The sequence below is a fragment of the Chlamydotis macqueenii genome, chromosome 1, assembly GCF_036417535.1.
Source record: "Chlamydotis macqueenii isolate bChlMac1 chromosome 1, bChlMac1.mat, whole genome shotgun sequence".
In the NCBI taxonomy this organism is placed as follows: Eukaryota; Metazoa; Chordata; class Aves; order Otidiformes; family Otididae; genus Chlamydotis; species Chlamydotis macqueenii.
In genome coordinates this window covers 184,096,841-184,102,124 of record NC_141556.1, presented here as the reverse complement: position 1 = coordinate 184,102,124, position 5,284 = coordinate 184,096,841, and the positions used below count along the sequence as shown (strand labels likewise).

The 5,284-nt window shown below is 44.8% G+C and overlaps 1 long non-coding RNA gene across 1 annotated transcript; it reads right to left on the bottom strand.

Annotated features, from left to right (window-relative positions):
* Positions 1 to 1,655: 1,655 nt before the first annotated feature.
* On the bottom strand, positions 1,656 to 4,859 carry LOC147602351 (uncharacterized). The gene is made up of 2 exons (XR_015257788.1): positions 4,774 to 4,859; positions 1,656 to 2,402 (listed from the first exon to the last, which is right to left on the bottom strand). It is a non-coding gene; the product is annotated as an uncharacterized LOC147602351 (long non-coding RNA).
* Between the last annotated feature and the right edge of the window lie 425 nt (positions 4,860 to 5,284).

The window sequence follows — 5,284 nt, the reverse complement described above, 5'->3', positions numbered from 1 at the left end:
CTGTGCCCTAATGTCTAACTTCTTACTTTTACCATTAAACAATTTTGTTCTAGAGCTGTCTGCCTTCCTCTGACCTCTCTCTACTTGGTCCACCCATCACACAGATTGTGTTTTGAGTACTGTTGCCCAAGTCGGGCAGTTCATTCCCACTGAGGGCTTTGAGAAAAGATCATCAAGCGCAGCAGAGCAGAATTATCTTGTGTTTTCACACGTAGGCACTTGTGTTTATATATCCAGCACAAGACTTACCTTTTTTACAGCAACAAAATACTGTTGAGTTATGCTCAGCCTGTAGCCCACTTCCTCAAAACAGCTCCTGACCTGGTAATTCCCTGGTGTGATTCTGTGGAGTTGTTTTTTGCCTTCCAGTGCAGAACTTTGTATTTGACTAGTCAAAACCCAGTCATACTGTTTTGCAGGGGATTTCTTCTTCTTCTTTTTTTTTTTTTTATTCTTAATCTATGCACTAACTTACATGCAGCCTCTTCCAGCTTCATGTCACTAGCAAATGTCTCTTCTTTCCTATCCCCAGGTCGTTACTGAAAACGCAGAGTGCCATCAGTCTTGGGACAGACCACATAGACCGTTGCCTGAATGTCCTGTCAGTATTATCGTGAGGCGAGACTACAGCACTGAGAATTACTCTCTCTAATTTTCCAGCCACTCTTGTGGCCACCACAAATAATTCAATCTAGACCGCACTTTCCTAGCTTTGAAAAGTCAAGATATGTGCCATTTGCTGATTCTCCTACTATCTTGTCATGAAAACAAATTTAGATTGGCCTGACATAACTCGATACATTTACATCAGCTTGATGCATACTGGCTGTTATTAATCTCCTTGTTGTCTCCCAAGCACTTAGCAAATTGTGTGTGATTTGTTTTAGGAGAGTTCATGGAAGTGAAATTGAGCAATGTGAGCTACCAGAGTTAATCCTGAAATCCATGGAATCGACACAACCCCTGCCAAGAGTATCAGGGGCAAAGACCTGCTTTAGGGCCTGAATATTTTGAATTTGCTCTGCTGTTGCAAAATAATGGGATCTTTGATATTTAATTAAAGCAATTATCTTTCCTATCCATGTGGAAAACTGCCGTAAGTATTTTGCAGGTAAAATATAAGTGTTCAATAGGAAATGCTCCAGCAGTTCTGGAAGCTGATGGCAAAGCTGAACTCGCCTCCTCCTTTGCTCAGGCAAAACTAACGCCAGGCTTGCTCATTGCGGGCCTCCTCAGAATCACGTGCAACAGCCGGAACGCCAGGCTTTTGGGAAGTCAAATAGGGAGATGTTGGGTTCTGCAGGGGTTAGGCAGCAACTGAAGCTTTTAGTTCAGTCTAATGAGGGTTTGGGTGTCCAGTGCCACAGTTCTGCCTTCAGGGTCAAAACTTTGCTTGCCTACAACCTTGCACGTAGTCGTCTTGTTTTTCCAAGGGACTGCAGTTGTCCCTGAAGAAGGAGGGTAGATCTGGGCCTCGAGACCAACAAAACCCCAAATGTCTGAATAAGTATTGTAAATGGGGGATCCTTGCACGTTTTTGGGTATGTGGGCAAGGAGGAATCTCATGGCTGCCTCCAGCATAGCTGTAATGCACTGAAGGCTCTTAATTCCAATGTCTTGATCCGGAAAAAAATCCCCAGTCCTCCCATAGGTAGCACTTTCACTACTTCCCTTATTGCTGATCTAAGAATGGGCTTCAGGTCCTTAAGTGTGACAGAAAATACTCCAGATAAGTAAATCGCTCTTCAGCTCTGATGAGCACGTTTCTTCTTTTACAACACTCACAAACACCCAGTGTGTTTTGGCTTTTCATTCACGATGTTTTCCCACACTAAGTCTAGGCGCTCTTACTTTTTAAAAATTTTATTTTATGACACAATGTGTTTATTCCTATATATTTTCCTCTAAAGATCACTGCAACAATACCATGAAAGGGTTTGTGCAACTCCAGCCACGACAGGTGCGTTCAGCTGCTGCTGACACTACGTAAAGCATCTAAGGGTAAGTAAAACCACCAAGTTCCAGGGCAAATCCAGTTTCTTGGTATCTACTGCAGGAGGGGGCTGGCTGGAGCTGAAACTCGCCCCAGATCCCTGCCTCGTAGCAGAGTGCGCTGAGCTCTGCCCCTTCCAACTTGTGCAGAAAGGGAGCTGATTCCCGCAGTGGAAACGCTGCAGCTGGGCTGGCGTTTTTCAGAGGAAGGTCTGGTTTCTGCCATGCCAAGTGCTGGGTTTTGACAAGCCGGGCAACGTCCTCTTGGTATGTTTGCCTCTGTGTAAGCCTTCTGGTTATAATGGGGGGGTCACGTAGAGATCACGCCTTAGCTATGAAAACAGTTCTGTTCTCACATCAGAGGCTCCAGCACACCAGCACGTAGCAGCGCTTGTTCTCTTCGAGCAGCACTGGTTTGTATCAAAAAAAAGGGGGAAAAAAAAAAAGGCAAGCAAGCTGCAGTTTTGCTCCTGTTGTTGCTTACGCCACTCAATCTGATGCCAAGGAGAGGATAGAGGGGGGTGCTGAATTTCCAGGCACCCTTTCTGGGTAATTACCCTTCCTCTTCTCACATCCTCTATTAAAGGCTGATTTTCATAACTACACTATTTGGGGGGTTTCTTACTCTACTTTTTTCCAACCATGTCAAATATTTTAGATCAGGCTTATGCAAAAAGACTGAAGGCTATGATTGTATTCAGCTAGAAGTGATTATTTTTATGGGATAATTTGACTAATGAAAGTTTAATTGTATTTCAGAGAACTGTATGCCATTGTGGTGCATTATTTTTTGTAACTCAGGGCTTGTGCTATTAAAAGATTGCAGCTGATACAGAATGATATGGGAGGATGCCAATTGGATTCAGAGTATTTAATCAGATTACTTTGGCTTTGAAATCTCTTCATTGGTTAGTTACAAAATTTCGTATTAATTTTAGGGCATTTCTGCCTAGTTTTGAGGGCTCTAATAGCATTAGCTTGAAACCTCAGGAATGATTTGGGGAGGAAGAGATATTTCTTGTTCATGTTTTTACTGTTTTCCCCGAGTCATTTTTTTTCTGAAGTTTCTGCTTGTGTAACTTTGGGATGAGTGTTGAATACCTTTCAAAAGCATGCAAGAACAGATAGTTTTAAAGGCCATTGTCCACATATCCAAAATCACCTCCCTTCGCAGATTTGAGAGGCTCGACTCCACTTCCATTTGCAGCCCTTTGTACAGCTTTTAAATCTTGAGGTTTCTTGTTTGAGTAAAAAGCATGCAGGTGCAAAAGGCTTAAAAATATTGGTTACAAATTCAGTCTTTCCCCCTCATTGATACACTGGGGTGGAAGAAAACAGCTACTGGGTGGGCAACGCCTGGGTGGAAGAAAAAAGCATCTACTAACGCTGGGTACTGCATGCAGAAAGAGGAATAACTGATCGGTGCTTAAGAGAAGCCCAACTGAGTTCACATTGTTGGAAAAAAAATGCCCACCAGAAAGGACATCAGATAATGGCGTATTTTGCCTAGCGAGTTAATTATGACTCAAACAGGAGATATATTCAAGCCAAGATGAGATAACCTCTCCCAAAGCATGTTGTAGGCAGCACAGCAGCGCAGGGGGAGGGCGAGGGCCTGGGAGCCCTCAGCCTGCTGTCCAGTGACCCACTCCCCTTCCTCACCACTTCTCCATTGCCCTCAGCCTCTCGTGTTCATGGAGGGATGCAGGCAGGAGGCTGACAGGGCATGGGGAGCGGGTCCTGCTGCATTTCTCTGGAAACACTGTGGGAGGGAGCTGAGGCCGAGATAATTGCTTAGTAAAAACAAAATCAACCATGTTTTGGACATGGGACAGGCCAATGCACCAAATAAGGATGGCCAGGGCCTGATTCCCAAGGGTTTGAACTTTATCTGAGCCTGTTTGCTCGCTTCTGATCGGATAGGGCTGTATCTGGTGCCCATGCTGCTGCCATTCCTGGTTGGGTTTTTTTTTCAGCTTCTCATTACAGAGAAAAGGGAACTTCTGCTATGTTTAAAGAGCAGGGTTGGGAAGAAAACCCCACTGGCAGCATATGCCTTATGACAGCACTAGCAGATTCATTGTGAAAGTAATGGGCAGCTAATGATGTCAGTGCAGGAAAAAACCCAAACTGTGTTTGGGTTTTTCTTCTCAAAAGTGCTGGCCTGAGAAGGGGCTGCAGAAACAATCACAGCCTGTGAAATCGGGGCAGTACTCAAAAAAAAAAAAAAAAGAGATGAGGGTGAAAGAAGAATATATAAGTAGTGCCAGCTGGATGTGAAATCGATCTGGCATTTCAAAATAACAAAAATATTTCTTTCCCATTCATTTGGTCTGGCAAGTAGCATCAGCGCTGCTGCCACATCATCATTCAGAGTTAGCATGCCGGAAAGAAGACACCAGCAGAGACCCAATTGCTGCTCAGCCCCCCAGAACAGGACACTATTGTGGGACGGTGCAGCAGATACAGAACCACTGGGGAGGGTACCGCAAGCAGCAAGTACCCAACCAGGAGCACTCCCCGGATCCAGGGTAGCAGGTGGGAGTACTCAAAAAAAAAAAAAAAAAAAAAGTGTTTTACAATTTGCAGAAGTAGCCACTGGAAAAGGGAGGGGTAGCTGCAGCTGAGATAAAAGGGGGCTGATGGCAATGGCACAGCCTTTCCTATGTGAAATCTTGCATTGAGTCAAGTCTTGCTCAATCTAACCTTTGTTTAGAGGTAGGCATTTCAAGTTTGAGCTTCCCATATACACAAAATGAGAAAAATCTTTGCAATACATACAACACAGCCTTAAGTCAGGGTCTGTTGGATGGTCCAAGCATATCAATTTGCAACAGGAGGAATGAGCTTCTTCGGTCTTCTTTAGCTTGACCCTCATTTCCAGTCACCTCTCTTGGTGTTATGCTACCACCAGTAAGTGCTGTCAAAGCAATAGGGAAAAGTGAATCTCACTTCTCTGTGCTTTGGACACACCTGCCCCATTTTCTTCACCCAGTGTTGGGAGTTGTGGGAACAATGGGTGGTTTTAATGAAAGAGGCACCTTGCTGCACAAGCAAATGCCAGACTTGGAAGTGCTGAACAGGGAGATACTTTTCCCATTTTGTTTTAATGCCTGTTGAGGGGCTGGTCTGTGATTAAAATGGGCCAGATATGCTGGGAAGCCAGAAGAGCACATTTGGGGTAGCACGGCAGCACGGAGCTGCAGGTGGCTCCCAGCTGGGATGGATGTCACAGAGCAGTTCAGGAAGAGGTGGTACCTCCCCACCCAGGGAAATGCCATGCACTCGGTCA